This window comes from Belonocnema kinseyi, chromosome 6, assembly GCF_010883055.1.
Source record: "Belonocnema kinseyi isolate 2016_QV_RU_SX_M_011 chromosome 6, B_treatae_v1, whole genome shotgun sequence".
Lineage (NCBI taxonomy): Eukaryota > Metazoa > Arthropoda > Insecta > Hymenoptera > Cynipidae > Belonocnema > Belonocnema kinseyi.
Genome location: NC_046662.1, coordinates 59,442,137 through 59,463,548, shown reverse-complemented (window position 1 = coordinate 59,463,548; position 21,412 = coordinate 59,442,137). Strand labels below are relative to the sequence as shown.

General features: G+C 27.5%; 1 protein-coding gene across 5 annotated transcripts in view; it reads right to left on the bottom strand.

Moving 5' to 3' along the window:
* Positions 1 to 21,412, bottom strand: part of LOC117174462 (Y+L amino acid transporter 2) — a 117,545-nt gene that overhangs the window by 38,869 nt on the left and 57,264 nt on the right. The gene's annotated exons all lie outside the window — the stretch shown is intronic.

Genomic DNA, 21,412 nt, shown 5'->3' with positions numbered 1-21,412 from the left:
ACCGAGGTTCTGGTGGTTCGGAACCCACCTTAAGCTGTAGGTCCCCCCATCGTGTACTTGACTGCAACCCAGTCCGTCAATGATGGAGTAAAAACCAGGCTTAGCCCAATATGTCTGGGCAGACTGCTCTTATCAGATCACTTGATTGTATTATAAAAATGCGTCCGTGACTGATGATATATACCGGGACAGTCCCGTGCAAATTGATCAAATAAAAAAAAATAAAATCCAACTCTAACCAAAAATGCCTTCGACATGTTCGGCAGTATAAGCCTGTGACAACATTTCAACTCAGAAATGTTTTTATAATAATAATAATATTGGGTTCGGAACCCACCTTAAGCTGTAGGTCCCCCCATCGTGTACTTGACTGCAGCCCAGTCCGTCAATGATGGGGTAAAAACCAGGCTTTGTCCAATATGCCTGGGCAGACTGCTCTCATCAGATCACTTGATTGCATTATAAAAATGCGTCCATGACTGATGATATATACCGGGACAGCCCCGTGCAAAATCATCAAATAAAAAAATCCAACTATAACCAAATGCCTTCAACACATTGGGCAGTATAAGCCTGTGACAACATTTCATCACAGAAATGTTTTTATAATAATTTAAATAATATATATAATATATTTATAATAATAAAGAGCCTCGGTGGCTCAGTTGGTTAGACACTCGGACTTCACGTCAGAGGTCTGGGGTTCGATCCCTGAGCCGGTACCTCTGGAAATTTTTCAATGTACCTTTACCGAGGTTCTGGTGGTTCGGAACCCACCTTAAGCTGTAGGTCCCCCCATCGTGTACTTGACTGCAACCCAGTCCGTCAATGATGGGGTAAAACCATGCTTTGTCCAATATGTCTGGGCAGAATGCTTTCATCAGATCACTTGATTGCATTATAAAAATGCGTCCGTGACTGATGATATATACCGGGACAGCCCCGTGCAAAAATGATCAAATAAAAATCCATCTCTAACTAAAAAATGCCTTCAACATGTTGGGCAGTATAAGCCTGTGACAAGATTTCAACACTGAAATGTTTTTTCTCTCTCTATAATAATAATAATAAGATAACAATTTTCTAAGATTAGATCAGAAGCGCTCGCTTTCGCCTGGACATTTGGTCTGAGGAGTGGAAAACTGCAGAAAACCAAAACTCCTGAACACGGCAGGTTACCGACAGACAAGTTTCGATGACATTTAAAAGCATGTAGTGTCCACATCTATTTTTAGAATAAAACCTCCCGCTTGATAGTAGATGCAGTGACAACACGATTCAGCGAGAATCTCGAACGGCCATCCATCCGAGCGCTAACCATTCCCGCCCGCGCTTAACTTTCGAGATTTATTTGTGAACGTTTCAGTATGAAGTTATTTAAAAAACGGGTTCAATTATCAAATAACAAGAAACTTGGAAACTTACTCTCAGAAACCTTGGAATAGTAAAAAAGTCATAAATTGGAAAAAATGTAGATAAAAGTGAACCACACGATTTTATTGGACAATAAAAAGTGCGTATCGTATTTTGCGGTCACTTATAACTGGTTTAAGGTCAAGTTCTCTCTACGTGGTATTTGCCGACATTTCCGTCTTTCCTCATTACCAGAGATCAATTTACATAAGCACCTGTGTAATATATTCTGTAACAAGTAAATGGAGACGTGCTTCTTTGTTCTTTCCAGATCATTCAAGCCTCAGATGTTTCATGATTCATGAATCACTTTTATTGGTTTATCATTGATTAATAACCCCAACATAACAAAAAATGCGCACAACTTATATTTATTGTTTTAAATTTATTTCTTATATTTCAAATGAAGAAGTTTTATATTTTCATTTACTAAAAGCTCGAATAAAACGGATAGTCTTTTTTAGTAGAAAATTAATCTTCGTCGAAAATTATTGGCCTTCTTCGTTAAAAATGTAACTATTTTGTTAAAAATTCAACAAAATTTGTAGGAAATTGATCGATATGGTTGAAAATTAACATTTTTTGTTGAAAATTTACCTACTTGGGTAAAATAGGAACTACTTTTTACAAAAACATTTTGTTGGTTAAAGATTCATTACATTAATTAAAAACTTATCTCTTTAGTTGAATATTCATCTTTTTGATTAAACATTCATCTATTTGGTTGAAAAATTAAATTCATGATGAAATTTAATCATTTTGGTTGAAAATGTAACTACATATTTTATTACAAATTATTCTTTTTTTGGTAAAAAAAGTTCATTTCTTACTGAAAATTTATCATAAAAGTTCGAAAATTCATCTGTTTTGTCGAAAATGTATCATTTGTAGCAAATTGTAGCAAATTCACCATTTTGGTTGAAAATGTAACTATTTCGTCACAAATTATAAGTTTTACGGAAAATCTAACGATTCCAGTTAACAATTCAACATATAATTGTAAAGTTCATATTTTTGTTTGAAAACATCACAATTTATTAGATTGAAAATTTGCCTTTTTTGGTCGAAAATTAATCTCTTTGGTAGACAAATTCATCTATTTATTTGGAAATGAACATTTTTGTTAAAAATCCATATTTTCGGGATCAAAATTTAACTACTCAGATAAAACTTTAACTACTTTGATCAAAATTTATTTTTTTTGGTTGATGAATCGTCAGTTTCGTTTAAATATCATCCCTTTGATTAAAAATTCATGTATTTTATTAAAAACTTGTCTCTTTTAGTAGAAAAATAAAGTTGAATTACATGGTTATAAAGTCCACTTAGGTTGAAAATTCATTATTTTAGTTTAAACTTCATCTCTTTGGTAAAAATGTACCTGTTTTGTTCCAAATTATTTTTTTTAGCCAAAAATTTATTTATTTTTTTACTGAAAATTTAACGATTCTAGTTGAAAATTCACCCCTTTGGTTGAAAATTGAACTATTTTGTTGCAAATTCGTTCGAGATTCATCATATATATTAAAATGTGTCTGTTTTTTTTCGAAAATGTAACTATTTTATTAAAAATGTATTTATTTGGTGGGAAATTTAACTATTTAGTCTGAATTAACATTTTTGTTGAAAATTAATAATTTTTGGTTGAAAATTCTATTGTCTTGTATAAAATTGGTCATTTTGCTTAAAAATTCAAAGATTTTGTTGAAATTTAAGTGTAATTTCACGTACTGCGATATTTTATTATATTTATACAAAATACTATTTTTATCATCGTTTGGGTAGATTTACTGAACATCACAGTTTTCATTTTTACAAAAATACATATCTTTGGTTATCTATTTTCGGAATACTAATTGATTCATTATTTTTGGTATTTCAATTGGTGAATAATTCTTAGAGACAATTTTTAATTTATTTCATTATTACCCATAGATTTTTCTCTAAAAAATTGTTAAACTACTGATCTAAAAACAATCAGGATTATTTCCCGGTTTTGTCTGTCCCAAAAATTCTTGATTGTTTTCCGGTCGGGGCCATCCTGCTTTTATAAAAATTTACAACTCTAAAAAATAATTGTTACCAGTTTGAATTTTCAGTATAACTTCATTTATTTGTTGCTAAAAATGTAGTTTAAATAAAAGAGTGTTACGTAATAAATCACAAGCTACGATAAATTCGGTATCAGAACATACAACGAGTAAAATAAATGAAAAATGATTTCTGTCACATGATGTGCCAATTGCTATGCCAGTGAGGGGAAAATTTATCATGTGATTGCAAGAAAAATTAAAAGAAATGAGCTGGCATATTATTGATATGTGAATGATGAGAGAAATAAATTTGATATACTATCTCAATTTTAATGCAATAAATAAATAATACGTATTACAAATGCAAACTTTAAAATTCCTTTTCTTCCAGTGTCTCCTCAGAATGTCGGTATCCTGTACTCCAAAGGTTTTAAATTCCTACTCGTCCAACTATGGCATTCTATTTTATTCCTTCATTCTTGAATCTGACTACTTCAATAAATAATTTATACATACATGCGTTTTTAACCTAATAGTTGAATTCTGAGTCAAAACAATTAGTTTTTAACAACAAAAAACGAATTTTCACCAAAATAGTTGAATATTCTATTCAAAAAATGAATATTCATGCAAAAAAAAAACAATGTTTAATAACATAGTTACATTTTTAACTTAAGAGATAAATATTCAACCAAGAAAGTAATTATTAACAACATAGTTCAACTTTCCACAAAACAAACGAATTTTCAACCAAAAAAGATGAATTCTCAATGAAAAATATAATAGTTGATATTTCAATAAAAAATAAATAAATTCAATCAAAAACACGAATTTTAAATAAAATAGTTTAAACCTAAACAAGAAAAAATTCAACTGTGATCAGACAGTTGAATTTTCGGTTTAAAAAATTGATTTTCATCCCTAAAAAAGACTTTTCATAAAAACTGTTAAATCTTCAGTTTAAAACATTAATTTTTATTAAAAGAAGAATGTTAAAAAATATAATAATTGATATTTCCACAAACAAGATTTCAATTTTAAATAAAAAATAGATTAATTCAACCAAAACCACGAATTTTCAATAAAATAGTTCAATCTTAAAACCAATTAAATTGTACTCTAACGGTTAAATTTTTAATACACAAAATATTAATTTTTAACGAAAAATTTATCATCTGGTAGTTCAACCAAACAAAATTCAAATTTTAGATAAAAAATATCTGAATTCAAACAAAAAGAAAAGTTTTCAACCATTTCACCAGTTGCATCTTCAGTTTAAAAAATTTATTTTTAATCCGAAAAAATTAATTTTTAACCAAATTTGTATTAAATGGAAAAAATTATTATTTAACGTAAGAATTGATTAAACAAACTTTTCCAACATCAAAAACACACTTTTCAGTTTAAAGTATCTGTAATTAAACAATGTTGAATTAAATGTCTCCAGAGTAAATTCAAAATAATGAAAATTTGAGTAAATAATTTCTCAAATTCAAGCATTAATGGGCAGGTTTTAGAACAAGGCATTGAGTAATGAGTATAGATTTCTTTTTATTCGAAAAATTTTCCAAAATTTCGTCATTTGTTTTAAAAAATAATCAAATTTATTAAAACATTATGAATTTTGCTGAAATTTTCATGAACTTCATAATTATTCAATTTTGAATGCTTTTAACTACAAATAATACCATTTTAATTCATCTGGATTTTGTACGATCAATTTTTTAAAATTATTATAGGAAAATATTCTATTTTTAACTTTTTGGAATTATTCTCTTTTAAAATTTTAACCTGGAATCATTTGATTTCGAGATTCTTGAACTTCTTTCTACGGAAATTGTCCAAATTCCAAATTTCATTTTGAAGTTTTTGAAGTTTTTGAAGCTTCTGTTCAAAGATATTTTATATTAAAATTATCCACGTTTAAATGCTTTTATTTAGAAATGATACAAATTAAATTCCTTTTAACTTCTTTCGAAACATTGTCCTTTTTCAAAATTTTACCTGACTACAATATTTTGAATTGGAACGCTACAAATTCAAAATCATTTAATACACTTTTCTTTAATTTCAAACGCTTTCAATTTTCACTAAAAAATGAAATGTTCACCTAGAATAGTTACATTTTTAATGAAAAAAATTAATTAACAACAACAGAGAGAAGGATTTTCCATCAAAGTGATAAATTTAAATAAAAAATTATTTTCAAAAATAGATTAATTCAACCAAAAAAGACGATTTTTCAGCTTGAGTAGAATTTTCAACTAAGAAAGATCCTTCGGTCCATCGAATTTTCAATCCAAAGATCATTTTTATACAGGATACAGATAAATTTTTAACAAAAAAGTCCATTTTCAACAAAGACAGATGAATTTTTAATCAAGCAATATAAGTTTTATTGCCAAAAATATAAATTTTCAATCCAAAAGTACAAATTTTCTTTCCAAAAAAGACGAATATACAACAACACAGTTGAATCTTTCACAAAAAAAGATCATTTTTTAACAAAATAGTTTAATTTTGTATGAAATAGTTCAACTTTTAATCTCGCTTTCAACCTACAAAAATAAAATTTGAACCAAATCATCGAATTTTCAAACAAAAATTAAACTTCGACTAAAAATGGTTGCAGACAAATAATTATATCTTTAGTGGAAAAGGACGAATTTTCCATTAAAAAAATGACAAAAAAAGATTTTAACAAATTTTTAACTTTTTAACAAATTAGTTGGATTTTCTACCACATAGTAGAATTTTTATCTAAAAGAGATGGATTATGAACCAAAAATATAATAGTAGACTTCTCAACAAGAAAGAATTAAAATTCATCTAAGAAGAATTAACATTCAGCCAAGAAGAATTAACATTTAACAAAAAAGAATTAACTTTCAACCAAAAAAAATTAACTTTCAACCAAAATTAGTTGCGCTTTCTAAATGGGTTTCATTCATTCAGTTCAGATTTAATTGGAAAAAAATAAACAGAAATGGCGGACGTTTCTTGAAGATAAGGGAAAAAGGAGGTAATATTAAAAAGAAGTAAAAGATGGGAAAATTCGCATTCAATTTAAAAAAGTCTGAACCAAAATTTCTTAAACCAACCAGTAAAACAGGATTGGATTATGAAAACTTTACAAATCTCTCTAGTCCTAATCACAATCCGCTAAGATTTGTGTCTGACCGATGGTCGCTGATTCCTCAATCCAACTTTTAACTCTATAATTATCAAGAAAACTAACAATCTCATCACCCAAATCTCTCTAAAAAATCGTTTCATTTTCCATTAAAAAAATAGAATGTATTTGAACCTCCTAGACCAAGTGATCTCAGAATCGTCTAGAGTCTAGAGCTCGAGAAGAAAGTCGTTGGCATCGCTCAAGGGCGTCACGTGTATATCGTGCGAGTCTACTGATTGGCATTAACAGGTCTAGGATCAGTGCGTTGACACGACCCCAGTGACGTGGGAATTTCAGATCCAATAACAAATCGAGGAACAGTGAACTCTTAAAATTTCAAATGTCCGTCAGTCCTTGACATGACTGCATTATTTTTCTACTCAAGGGATCTATCTCTTCCACGAAAAAGTCCCAGGGTGACTGATGCAATATCTCGCAGAATCTCGCGAGACGGCCTCGCAAGTGTTGTTTTTACAAAGTAGGTACCTTCTCTCTTCTTTATTGTCCTTTCCGATCATGCCCCCTCCCTCTCATTTTCTCTCTCTCTCTCTCTCCCAGACTTTGTTTCCAGAGTAATTGTGTGGCCTTTTTCTATTTTTTTTAAACACTCCTTCTATTTTTCTCTCTATAGAGGATATCGCGAATTGTCTATCTATACGACCTCTTTGGTTCCTATCTGTAGGCGAATTCTGTTCGGCGAATTGCGCTCTTGAGATCACTCGTTGACGCTGTTACATTATTAAATTACATTTGATTACAACGAGACGAGATTGCTGCCTTTGCCTGAAAGAGACCAACTAGTTACGTTATGTGCGTTATTGCAGAAGGAATAATTGCGTTCCACACGGATGAATCGAGTCTGACCTAGAGGACACTTAAACGAGGACTTGTAACTCATTCTGGTCACTTAATTCGACTAGATTGTTGCACTTTTTCAACCATGTTATTCGATTATGTAGGGAATCTGGAATGTATAGTTGTTGGGTATATTCGAATTTCAATCTGCTTTATCTGTACCTGATTTCCATCAAGTTGTAGGAGTTTAAAATTTTCCGCCAATTTAAGTTTGATAATCGAATGGACGATTGTTATGCACATTTATAACAAACGATATTTGAATAGGCTAGTCGTGATTTTACTCATTTACTGTCATTATAATATAATGATGTGGGCAAGATGTAGGTTCCGGAATCTACGACCAAGATCCTTCTCGGAACGATTGATCCTGATGCAACTGGATGTATGTCATTCGACTCGACACTTCCCACAACAACAAAGATCCACAGGGTGGCAATTCTGAGGACGATTCCAAATTCCCGGTGATTTCCCGGTTTTCCCCGGTCAAGTTTTTCAATTTTTCAGGTTAATTATAAGTAAAATATTAATATTTCTGAGTGGCTCTTTTAATGAAAGAAAAAAATTCCCTGTCATTTGCAAGTTCGCCAATATTTTTCACGGTCAATGAAATTTAAGAAATCGAACTATAAAGCCAAAAAAATTTCCATTTGAAGTAATAAAAACTGTGCTGCAAATTAAAGAACTCAAAGTGGAACTCTTGAATTTTAAACTATTAAAACTAAAGTTTAAAAGTTTTTAATTCAAGAATTTTTCGTTCAAATGCTCAATAATTTACACGTGTAAAATGGACACCACTAACACTTTTCAAATAAATAATTTTCAATTAAATGCAGTTAAACTGCCACATTAAACATTTCAAACTTTTATAAATGATAAAGTTCAAAGATTCAGATTAAGTTCCAAAAATATAAATCTACATCATTTGCAATGCTCTAAATTAAGGAATCAATTAGTGGATTTAAAGTTTTTCAAAATTATACCATTTTAGGCAATTTTAAGCTAAAAACCTAAAAAATGGAGCGATTATATTTTTTTATAAAGTGACCACTACTTAAATTATAAGTTTTTCTTATTTTAAATAGTTTAGAAATTCTTAAATTGCTGTAAAACTATATTTCAAAATCATGAAACATCGACATTGTTTTTGTTGAAATTTTTTCATATTTTTTTCATATTTTTGAAATTTTTTCAGAACTTCTAAACATCTTTTAAAATGATTCATATCTTCGCCAAAATTTTCCCTACACATTTTTTTAAAGCCTGCCAAATTGAACAAATTTCTTTAAAAACTTCCACAGTAATTTTTAATAATTTTATAAATGTTTGTAAATGTTTTTATATATTCCCTTCAAATTAATTTTTCGTAATGAACTAAATATTGTTTCAATTTTCTCGAATTTTTTCTGAGAATAATAGGTGTTTAATTATTACTTATACATCAAAATTCAACAACTTGACTTGCAACAATTAAAATTGAAACGTTCAAAGTTTTCTTTTAGTTTTGAATATTTAATTTATAATTACTAAATTTAAATAAACAGTCGGATATTTCTAAATATTTAGTAATTATTCTTTTTCTTAATTAAAAAATTTCAATCTGAATGATTTAAACATGGAATATTTTAGACTGAAATAATATTTGAAGCTCAATAAAAGCCTTCGACTATAAATATATTTTTTTGAAGTTATTTTAAAATATTAAACAGATTACAAAGTTTCAATCGAGCGTTTACATTTGTTTAACTAATAAGAATTTCCAATTGAAATAGTTTAATTATTAACGTGAAAATCTGGAAATTCTAAAATTGTGAAACAATCAATTATTATTTACTTTTTAAATCTGGAAGTACAAATTGATTTTAAAAATCAGCAAATTATTTTATAGTCGTTCATCAACTAAAAAGGTTTTTTTTATCAAAAATCTTCAATTTTAAACACTTCTAAATTTTAATTGTTTAAGTCTTTAAAACTGAATTTTAAACTTCTTTAAATTAAAATGAACGCTTACAAATTTTGTATTAAATATGGATAATTGTTTGAGTGAAAGATTTTCGAATTACGCATTTTAAACCGAATGATATCAGAATTGAGAAATATCAAAATGTAAGTAATTATTTAAAAAACGGTTGAAAATCAAAGTTGGACAGATTTTTTCTCTAAAAATTGGTAAAATCCCCGGTCAAAAAATTAAATCATTGTCATTTCCCGGTTTTTCCCGGTCTCATAAAATTCCCGGTCATTTCCTGGTTTTTAGCTTCCCCGGTCCAGCGGCCACCCTGATATTTACCGGAAAAACCAAAAATTTATTTTAATCTATCACTTTCATTCCAAACATCCTTTAACACAACAGACCGAAATTTTCAAAATAACTGAATTTTGAAACAAATACATAAATTTTCCACTAAAAAGTATCGATTTCCAACAAAAATAGGAAAATTAAACTTTCAGTTAGAAAAATAAGTTAAAATAGTTGAATTTTCAGCCAAAAAGATACATTTTCAACTAAAATGATGAATATTTAACTGAAATACTTGAATTTTCAACGACAAAGGTGAATTTTCAAACAAGATATATTTTCTACCAAAAATACAATTAAAAAAAAAACATCAATTTTTTAACGAAATAGTTGCATTTTGTAATAAAAAAATCAACCAAATATGAAATAATTACATGCTTAGTTAATATGATAAATTTTTAACCTAACTCATGAATTTTAAATTAAAAAAACTACTTAAATTTTAAACCAAAAACATGATTTTTCAATAGAACCAATGAGTCTTCAACTGCAATAGTTTAATTTTCAAATTAACAAAAATTAATTTTTACTAAAAAAAAGATAAATTATCAACCAAAACTTAAATAATTAAATTTTAAGTTAAAACATTAATGTTCAACCAAACAGATTAATTTTTAACTAAGACTATGAAATATTCAACTATTATGACGAATATTCAAATTAAATAATTGAACTTTGAAACAAAAGATGAATTTTCAACCAAGAAGATTAATTTCTACCAAAAGACGAATTTTTACCTAAAAAGGATAATTTTTTAACCAAAAATTAAATAATTGGTTTTTGAGTAATAAAAGGAATATTTAGCAAAAAAAGAGTTTTAATTAATATTATGGAATATTTAACTCGTATAATAGTTACATTTTCAGTTGAAACTAAAAGTTCAACCATAAAGAATCATTTCTACAAAAAAAAGATGAATTTTCAACATAAAAAAATAGTAACATTTTCAAACAAAGTGATTAAATTTCAACTATAATATGATCAATCTTCAACTGGAGGATTTTAAATTTGAACCTATAAGATCAAGTTTTATGTAAAATGATAAACCTTTAACTGGAATAATTTACTTTTGATCCAACAAAAATTAATGTTTACAAAAATTACGAATTTTCAACTAAAAAATATCATTTGTCAGTCAAAAATTGGATAGTTAAATTTTGATTAAAAAAAAAATGTTCAACCAAAGAAAAAAAAGAAATTTTCGATAAAATAGCTAATTTTTCATAGAAGGGATCAATTTTAAATTAAAATTATGAATCTTCAACCAAAAAGATAATTTTTAAAAGAATTTAACTTTTAACCAAGCAATTAAATTTCCATTCCAAAAAAGATGAATTCTGGATGAAACATATATTAGTTGATATTTCAAGCAAAAAATATTTTCATTTTTAACCCAAAACTGTTAAATTTAACCAACAAAGACGACTTTTCAACGTGAGATGAATTTTCAACTACGAAAACATTTTCAGTTAAGAGAAAAAAAAAATTGTAAAAAAATCTTGAATTTTTGAGTCAAAAGATGAATTGTGAACCCAGACGATTAATTTTCTATCGAAAGGAACTACTTCTTTATAAAAACTACATACATTTTCAACCAGACACTTGCATTTGAAACTAAAAACGATACATTTTCAATAAAAAATTAATCTCGCTTATCCGTAGCTCAATGGATAAGAGCATCAAACCGGCAATCTGAAAGACCTGGGTTCGGATCCCAGCGTAGCTTGAGAGCACTTTTTTCACAATTTAGAAATTAAAATCAATATTTAAAAAATATTGATTTCAGAACAGTAGATAAAAAATTAACATCAAATTATTCAAAAATAGAGTAGTTACATTTTTAGATAAAAATTTAATTTCAAGAAAAAATAAAGAATCTTTAATAAAAAAATTTCAACTCACTAATATAAAGCTAGTTCTAATAATTAATAATAATTGTTCTTCAATTCTATATTGAAATTCAAAAAAGCATACTCTCAAAAAAATCCTTGACTTAAAAAAAATGCCCTGATATTTGCAGATTTTTCCTAGTATATGGAAATTCACTATCGCTTATCGCTTATCGAGCTGGATCGATAAACACAACCGTGCAAAAACATCGTTACTAGGAATAAGAGAAACCATTATGATACATGCATGTTAAGTATATTGACAAAACAGTTACATTTTCTTCAGCCCCTGATAATAGTACGCTTACTGTTTGTGGGGTGCACATTAGGGAGGTCCAAAAATGCCTTGGAAATTTTTTTACGAACTTTTATTCATATCGCCCAGAAATGTATTCGAATCCACACACAAAACCATGTGAAACTATTCAGATGCGTCGCAAGCTCCATGATGTTTAACACATATTTCCCATAAGAAAAAAAGACGGGCTTATTAATTTTATTATGATTTTTTAGCGGTTTTTTTCAATGCAAATTATTTATAATATAGTTAATTAATTTTAAGGGACATAATTGCTTGAACAATTTATGATTATTGTTAATAACACTCTCTCTAAATAACGCTAAAAATTGCTTTTTTCCGAAATTTTAAACTTTTTTTAACTTTTTCACTTGCAGTGAGTTAATATTTGATCAATTTACTACAAATAATTGTTTAAATAGATTATTATTGTTTATAGATATGTCTTATAATTATACAAGATAGTTGCAGCTTTTACTTGAAATTTTTATCTTTTTTATGACTTTTCATTTAAATTGAAGTAATAATTAATTCAATATAAAATAAATAATTATTTAAACAATTTATTACTATTGTTAATAATATTCTCTTTGCTTAACGGTATAAAGTGGCGGTTTTTAAAAAAAGAGTTTCCATTTATCGTCCAATTTTCAATTAGAGTAGAGTAATAATCAATTCAAGTTAACCTAAACAATTGCTTAAACAATTTATTGTTATTGTTAATAATATTCTCTTTGCTTAATGGTAGAAAATTGCGGTTTTTATGGAATTTTTAACTATTTGTCTATGTTTCACTTGAAGTAAACCAATAATTAATTAATTTGAGCAAAAATAATTGTTTAAACAAATTATTATTTTTTATAACTATCTTCACCTATATTAATGCCAGATAGTTGCGGCTTTTGTAAAATTTGTAACTTTTTGACCACTTTTGAACCAGTGAGGAAATAATGAGGCAAATTAAATAAAAAAGTTGTTTAAACAATTTATTATTATTTATAACTATTTTCTCTTAGATAAGTACTAGAAACCTGCGGTCTGTTCTCAAATGTTTAACTTTGCTTTACCTTTTTAGTTATGAATAAATAATAAATAAACATTAGGGAGAATAATATTTTAAACAATCTCTTTCTTTTTTGTGCATATATTTTTCTGAAATAAAACAGATATTTGAAATATTCTTCAAATTTTATATATGAATAATACCAAACTTTAGTTTCCCTTAAAATAGTTACAAAGAGTCTTTTCACTAGAGATTAATATTAATATTCATTATTTTTCAAAAAAAAAATTCAAAGAAAATCTCAAAAATTCAGAAAAATATATTTTTGTTAACTTGCCAGTATTATTATCTCACTAAGTAAAAAGTTGAACAAAAGATAAAAATTTATTATTTTTCTTCTTTCAAACCAAAAAAATGATTTTATTTCTTTGTGGTTTCAAACCAATTTCTGGGCGATATGCATAAATTTTCTTTTTAAAATTTGGAACACCCTCGTGCATATTATCTGATTTTTTTAGTTAAAGAAGTTATAACGGAACCATAATCCGACCTAAAATTTAAGTAAAAGTGTGACTTCCCGATTCTAAATGAAAATTTATTTTCATTATTAAGCTGTATTTACTAAATAATTAAATTTTACCCAATCAAAAAGTTAAGAGAGAACAGATAACCGAGACTAACTTTCTACACTTCAATCAGTTTGATGCTTTTTCAGTTCACTGAATTATTTAAATTAAATAACACACTTCACGTTTTCCAACTGGGATTCATTGTATTAAATAATAGAATCTCCGAATTTTAGTAACATAATAAAGCGATGAGCCTTATTTACATACGAATATATAACTAGCTGGGAGAGAAACTTTAATCTATGTTTGTCTTTTTGAAAATCTTCTCATTATCTCTATAAGGAAAATAAATAAATAATATTTCTGTTAAAAATTTGACCATTTTTTCATTCTTTTACTTTTTTTCTTATTAAGTCCAATCATTTTAATTTTAATAAATATGACAGGTCTCGGACTCACTTTGGAGATTGAAAATAGTGTTAATCGTGTCAAAAAAGTTTAAAAATAGTGTAAAAATAGTGTCATCAAATTTTGGCAGTAATAAAAGTGAACTTCTATATTCATTTAAAATGTTTTTCTTTAGTCTATAAATTACTTAAATTCTTTTTTATTTAGCGCAGGCTTAACTATTTTTTGCCTAAAGTTAATTTTATTACATTTTATGGTTTAGAATCCATTTTTGTCCTTTAAAAATAGTATTATTTAGTTTAAAATAAAATTATTTTATTGATAATTAAACAATTTTGTAAAAACGTCGTACATCTACGTCTTTTAAATTGATATTTTTCACTTAAAAATTCAGCTATTTGTTTGAAAATTTTGTTCAGTCTTGACTAACCAAATTTTGTTTGATTTAAAATTAAACTATTTTGTTGAACATTCATAGTTTTCATTTAAAAAATAGCAATTTCACTTTTTTTGGTTATGAATGCTATTTTCTGATAATTTGTTTATATATTAACTAGTACAGTTTTTATTTCAAAAAATTGTTAACTATTTAATTTTTCTCATTATTCCGAACATTTGTTCATTAAGAAGTAATCTTTTTATTTAGAAATTGTATTCTTAAGTTCAAAATTCAACAATTTTCGTAAAAATGCGTACTTCTTGGTTGAAAATTCAAATGCATTGTTAAAAAGTCATCTTTTTGGCTTGAAAGTGCAAAAGTTTGATTAAAATCTTGATTCTTTTTTGACTCAATTTGTTTTTTATTGAAAATTCATCTATTTGGTTGCACATTCATCTTTTTTGTTTGATAATGCATCTGTAGAAATTTCATATTTTTTCGGTTAAAAATTTATCTGTTTCGATTAAAAATGAACTTTTGTATTGAAAATTGACATTTTTGGATTGACTACTAAACGGCTTTGAGAAAAATTCGTATTTCTGACTCGAAACTGAACTAATTTGGTAGAAAATTGAACTATTTATTTGAAAATTGATATATTTTGTTGAAAATTTGTCCTTCTTGGAATAAAATCAATCTTTTGGTTAAAAATGCAATTGTTTAGTAGAAAATGAATCAATTTTAAATGAGGATTGAAGTACTTTGTTAAAAATGTGTCTTTATAGGTTAAATGCAACTGCTTTTTATTATAATTAAAATCTTTTTATTTGTTGAAATATAAACTATTACATTTTTCGTTGAAAATTCATCTTTTTTTGGATTACAAATTTTTAAAAATAAACTCTTTGTTTGAAAGTTTAAGTAATGTCTTAAACATTAATTTTTGTTGTTGCATATTTATAATTTTGTTGAAAATTCGTCTTTCTGGTAGAAAATCCAAATATTTTGTTAAAAATGTAGGGATTTTGTCAAAAATTCATCTTTTCTGGCACAAGATGAAGTTTTTTAATTGAAAATTAAACTATTTGGTAAAAATGTATATATTTAGTTTACAATTCCTAATATTTGGTAAAAAATCAGTTTTTGTGAAATTTTAAATGTTTTGTAGAAAAGTCGTCTGTTAGGCTTGAAAATTCAACAATTTAGTAGAAAATTCAACTGTTTTATGGGAAATTCATACCTATATTTGGTTGAAAAATTTTCTTTTTTGGTTGAAAGTTTAACCAGCTGGTCGCAAATTTAGTTGTTTTGTTAAAAGCTTATATTCTTAGCTATAAAATTTATAATTTTGGATGGCCCCTGATTTGACGTTGAGATTATATCTGTAACTAATTAGCGACAAAGTTCAAAAATATTTTCAAAGAAAAAATAACGAAATATTAGCATTAGCAGACAGTTGTGTAGAAGTAGTGTCTTTAGGGTAACTTTTTTTTATCAATTTTTAAAATAGTATCATCGTTAGAAAAAAAGTTTAAAATAGTGTCAATAGTGAGGGGAGTCCGAGGCCTGAGATTATTAAAAGAATTTATCACTAGGAATTATAGGGAGGTCGTTTTAATCACATGAAAGGTTAAATTAAGTCTTAAATTTTTGTTCTTGCACTCTTCCATTTCAAACGGAAATAAATCTTTTCGCTGTAAAGAACAATTGACTTCGAAGACTTCATGGACTTAATTCCAATAAAAACGAAACGATCTACAAGTTCATGCCGTGAGAAACTAAAGTGATTGTTCTTTCTAAGAAAAGAAATCTTCACTCGACTGTTTTCTTTCTTACTGAAATTAATTCTAAGGAAGCATTCAGATGTTACGTTCAACATTAAAAAGGTGGGAGGAGTTCGTATTACGTTACGGTCTGTTGTGTGTGTTGGGGGGGGGGGGGTATTTTGATACGATTACGTAACATTTTTAATTTCTGAATTTTCTTCACCATTATAATTTGTCTGACAATATAAAAAAACTGTCTTTACATTCATGTGAAAATTTTAATTGAATTCTTTTTGTTGAAAAATGAACTTTAGGAGAAAATTAAAAAACGTTATTGACCATTTCAAACGATTTTTCTAAAATTTAGAAAAAGAATATACCAGATTTTAAAGACAAATTTTTTAACTTGGTAAGATTCCAAAATCGAGTAAATTCAAGAAATAATTAGTAGAATTGAAAATTCAAAAACGTAGAAACCTTTCAGAAAATTTATCAAATATTTCTTGCTTTGTTTAGGACTAGTCCTAACCATCTTTTATAAAGACTTGAATTTTTCCTAATATTTTGTAAAATCCTATAAAATAAAACATCTTTTAAATATTCTAGATTCTTTTTCGATACATCAGACAATCAACTTTTTTTTTAATTTTCTCAAGAATCTTATAAAAATTATAATTATATAAATTTGAAAATTAACTGATAATACTTATTTTCTTGTTCTCAATTCTCATAATTTCATTTCATCTGGAATTTGAGTGTTCAAAAAGTTTTAACAAATAAATAGTTATTTGAAATTTGTATGTTATATTGGTATTAATGTTATTTTGATCTATTTATGGAATTAAAACAAGTTGTAAATTAGTGAATTTTAATTAGTACTTACATCAGGTAACTTCAATATTTTATTACTAAAAAATTTTCAAAATTACCTGACTTCTCCCTGACAAATTTTTGCTTGCTCCTTCACCACTAATATTTTGAATATTAGTGTAACATTTTTAACATAGAATCTTTTATAAATGAAATAAAACAATGTTATTATTAGTATTATAGCCCGTTTCGCATTCGCTTGTTCACGCCTGAGTGTTCGCCTAAGTGAGAACCACAGACCCCGCGCAGCACTTATTACAACTACCTGCGGAGCGGCGTCAATTCTTGGAAGGAATATAGAAGGGGGAGCTATTAAAGCGTTTCCCTGTAATTTCATTTTCTAAAGAAATAGTTGAATTTTTAACCAAATTGTTGAATTTGCAACCTTAAAAGTTGACTTTTTAACCAAATGGTCGAATTTTAAAAACAAAAGATAATTTTTTTAAAAAAGAATGCTTGAATTTTGAATCAAACCAAAGACTTATTAGTCGAATTTTTTAACGAAAAATATTAAACTTCAACTGAAAACGTATGAATTATCAACAAAAATATAATTTTAAGTTTTTTAACCAAGAAAAATTAATTTCTAGGGAAAGATGAAGTTTCAACAAAATAGATGAATTTCGAATTAAATACATTGAAACCCTTTAATAGCCCTCCCAAGAATTGACGCCGCTCCACAGGTAGGTGTAACCGGAGCTGTACGAGGTACGCGGGGTTAGCGGTTGTCAATCAGGCGAGCATCCATGCGTGAACAAACAAAAGCGGAGCGGACTATAATGAGTTAGTTCCCACCCTCCGTCAGCCCCAAAATCGGCGCTATAGCAGAGTTTCACTGTACTTGAATTTTTAACTAAAACAGATACATTTTCTACAGAAAATGGAGAAGTAAAATTACCCATAAAAATTAATTTTCAACAAAAAAGTAAACGTATATATTTTCAACAAGATTCATTATTTTTCAACTAAAGGGATATATTTTTAACTAAAAGAATGAATCTACAGCAACAAAAAATAATTTTTAATAAAGTACTTCAACTTTTACAAAAATGAGATTTTTCTAGAAAAAAATATTCTACCAAAAAGAAGAAATTTCAACAAAATAGTTGAATTTTCAAGCAAAAATGAAGAATTTCCAACAAATTATATAACAGTTGATATTTCAACACAATCAAGATGAAATTTCACACAAAATACAGTGAAACTTCTACAGTGCCGATTTTGGGACCGAAGATGGATGGGAGCTAACTCATTATATCCCGCTCCGTTTTTTTTGTTCGCGCTTGAATGCTCGCCTGAGTGGTAATGGCAGACCCCGCGCAGTTCCTGGTACACCTACCTGCGGCGCGGCGTCAATTCTCGGAAGGGCTATAGAAGGGAGGGACATTGGAAGGTTACACTGTAATTGAATCCTAAAGCAAAGAATATTAATTTCCAACCAAAAACTTGCATTTTTACACCAAAAAAAAGATTCAATTTCTACCAGAAGAGATGAATTGTTAAACCTAAAAGATAAATTTTCAATAAAATAGCCCAATTTTCAACCAAAAATGATTCCAATAGAATGTTCAACATTAAAATGTAAATTTTTAACCAAAAAGTTATTTTTCTATCAGATTAGCTGAAAAGTCAACTCAAAAAGAGCAATTTTCCACAAAAAATTGAATTTCCAGCCATTAAAAGGATCGCTTGTTAAGAAAATTGTTTCATTTGCAGCCATAAAATAAAATTTTTTAATAAAAATTTACTTGCGAGGAGAAAGAAAATTAAAAAAAAAATAGAAATTGAAATACAAGACAAATAAATTATTAACATAGATATTATATCAAGGTGAACACAAACTTCATTTAAAAATTCTCTAACTTTTCCTTGAACAAATTTTCATTTTACCTAACCATTATTATCAAAAGACCGGAATTTTAATCTATAATATTTATTAATTTATGCGAATTGATTAAAGAAGAGCTTATAACAATGATTTGACTATCTAGCAATATTTTTCAGTAGATTAGAGTAAGAAAAAACATTGTTTATAATGTTAAATTTTTTTTAATTGACAGTTTTCATATAGAATTTAATAGAAATGTATGCCTAATTGTGTTTTCGTATGTCACAATAAATAGGCTCCTTTTTTTTTGCAGAATCGACCCAGAATGTATTGCCAATGACTTTTTGCAGTCATTTTTTTGCAAATTAACGAAAACTGGTCATTACTTAAACATTATTCCACGAATAGGGCATTTTTTTGCAAAAAAATATTATTTTATTGAATAATTTTCATAAACAAATGCACATTGTGTCCATTTTCCAAGAATGGTCTCTATTTTCTTTGCGAAATCAACTAAAAATGAATTTCCAATGATTCTTTGCTATGAGACTTTGCCAACTGATAAGAAGTTAATCTTTTCAACAATTTTTATGAACAAACGTACATTTTGGTCACTTCAGCAGAAATAGGCTTTTTTTTATGAAGCGAGCTAGAAATGTCGCACCAATGACTCCGTGTTTCCTTGTTTGATCAATTAACAAGAACAGTTGATTATTTAAACAATATTTACATAAAAATGCATAGTTTGACCATATTTTCAAAAAAGTATTAATTTTATTTACGGATTCAACAATAAATGTTTTGGCAATTATTCATTCTTGTCACATTTTTCTAATTAAGAAAAAGTGTTCATTATTTAAACAATATTTATAAACAAATTCAGTGTTCATATGGCACAATGAATTAGCTCCATTTTTTGGTGAATCAACCATAAATGTCTTATCAGTGACTCCTTACTGTCATTCTTTCACAAATTTACAACAAATTTTGCTTATTTAAACAATATTTATTTAAAAAAAACACATTTCTAACATTATTTCAATAATAGGTCAATTTTTTGCGAAACCACCTAAAAATATATTAGCAGTGACTCCTAAGTCTAATTTTGTTCAAATTGAGAAAAAATATCAATCATTTAAACAATTTTTATAAAAAACTTTTACATTTTTACTATTTTTAGAGCCATTTTGCCAAGCATAGTCTACATTTTCTTAGCGAAATCAACTAACAATGTATTGTAAATGAGTTGTTCATATGATACTTTGCCAATGGATAATAAAAGTAAAAATAAATGTATAATTTATATGGAAAGAAAAAGTCATTTTGTACTTAATTCAAAATAAGATTCATTTGTTAATAAAAATTGTTTAAATAACTATATTTTTATCCGCTGACAAAGTATCATTGCAGAGTCGTTCGAAATACATTTTTAGTTGATTTGGCATAGAAAATGGATCCTATTCTTGGAAAAATGTTAAAATTGTGCATTTATCAATAAAAATTGTTAAAAAAAATATTTTTTAAACAATTTGAAAAAAATTACAGCTATGAGTCACTAACGATAAATTTTAAGTGGGTTCCGCAAAAATGGCTCTATTCATTGAATAATGTTAAAATTGTGAATTTGTTTATGAAAATTGTTTAAATAATTTCCAAGCAGCAGATACTTTCACACAATCAAAATTAGGCATACATTTCTATTATATTCTATATGAAAACTGTACATTTTAAACAACTAATCATTGAGAATCAGAAAGAACTGTTTTTAATCATTAATTTGTTTAAAACATTGAAACCAATTTTTTTTCTTACTCTATCACCTAATAAAAACTGTTTCTAGATAGTGATTACACTTACCTAAGTTCTCATTTAGTCAATTCGCAGATCTTAAAAAAAGATACATCTGAAAAGTTGGTATAAAATTATTGTTTATTTTGTTTTTAAATAGAAAATTTTGGTTTAGCCAAATCGAAATTTCCGCACCGACTCGATATACCCGTCAATGAGTACAAAAACAATGTAAACTCAGTGAATAAAGGACAATTAATATTAATATTATCAATTGTTATTATTTATTTCATTAATAAAAAACATTTCAATGTTGAAATGTTCTCACAGGCTTATACTGCCCAACATGTCGAAGGCATTTTTGGTTAGAGTTGGATTTTTTTTTATTTGATCAATTTGCACGGGACTGTCCCGGTATATATCATCAGTCACGGACGTATTTTTATAATGCAATCAAGTGATCTGATGAGAGCAGCCTGCCCAGACATATTGGACAAAGCATGGTTTTACCCCATCATTGACGGACTGGGTTGCAGTCAAGTGCAAGATGGGGGGACCTACAGCTTAAGGTGGGTTCCGAACCACCAGAACCTCGGTAAAGGTAGATTGAAAAATTTCCAGAGGTACCGGCTCAGGGATCGAACCCCAGACCTCTGACGTGAAGTCCGAGTGTCTAACCAACTATTATTATTATTATTATTATTATTATTATTATTATCATTATTATTATTATGTTGTCACAGGCTTATACTGCCCAACATGTCGAAGGCATTTTTGGTTAGAGTTGGATTTTTTTTTATTTGATCAATTTGCACGGGACTGTCCCGGTATATATCATC